This window comes from Onychomys torridus, chromosome 9, assembly GCF_903995425.1.
Source record: "Onychomys torridus chromosome 9, mOncTor1.1, whole genome shotgun sequence".
In the NCBI taxonomy this organism is placed as follows: domain Eukaryota; kingdom Metazoa; phylum Chordata; class Mammalia; order Rodentia; family Cricetidae; genus Onychomys; species Onychomys torridus.
The window spans coordinates 44,000,226-44,000,846 of record NC_050451.1 but is presented as its reverse complement, the minus strand read 5'-3'; the positions used below and the strand labels follow the sequence as shown (position 1 = coordinate 44,000,846).

The following is a 621-nucleotide window of genomic DNA, read 5'->3' as shown; positions in this document are numbered from 1 at the left end:
AGAAAAGCTGTCTATTATGGTAGCTCTATACTAGAGCTTGAGGTTGGGGATCGTGATGCCTCCAGAGGTTGTTTTATTGTACAGGATTCTTTTGGCTATCCTGTTTTTTTTTTTTTTTTTTTTTTTTCCATGCGAAGTTAAGTATTATTCTTTCCAGGTCTGTGAAGAATTGTGTTGGTAATTTGATGGGGATTGCATTGAAGCTGTAGATTGCTTTTGATAAGATTGCCATTTTACTACGTTAATCCTAAATATGGAACGCTTCATGAGTTTGCGTGTCATCTTTGCACAGGGGCCACGCCAATCTTCTCTGAATCATTCCAATTTTGTATGTGCTGCCGAAGCGAGCACTAGAAATAAGCCAAGCTAAGGTCAGGTATTTATAAGAAAGAATAAGACTCTGTATGAGCTAAAGACTAAAATCAACCAACTCCAAGGACAGGTGCTACTGAGAGAATTAGACATAAGGGAGACACCGAGTCCTAGTGGGTTTTTTTTTTTTTTTTTTTTTTTGGTGTTTCGAGACAGGGTTTCTCTGTGTAGCTTTTGCGCCTTTCCTGGAACTTGCTTTGGTAGCCCAGGCTGGCCTTGAACTCACAGAGATCCGCCTGCCTCTGCCTC

General features: G+C 40.6%; 1 non-coding gene across 1 annotated transcript; it reads right to left on the bottom strand.

Moving 5' to 3' along the window:
* Nucleotides 1–247: 247 nt before the first annotated feature.
* Nucleotides 248–351, bottom strand: LOC118591724. The gene has a single exon (XR_004946012.1). It is a non-coding gene; the product is annotated as a U6 spliceosomal RNA (small nuclear RNA).
* Nucleotides 352–621: the final 270 nt, after the last annotated feature.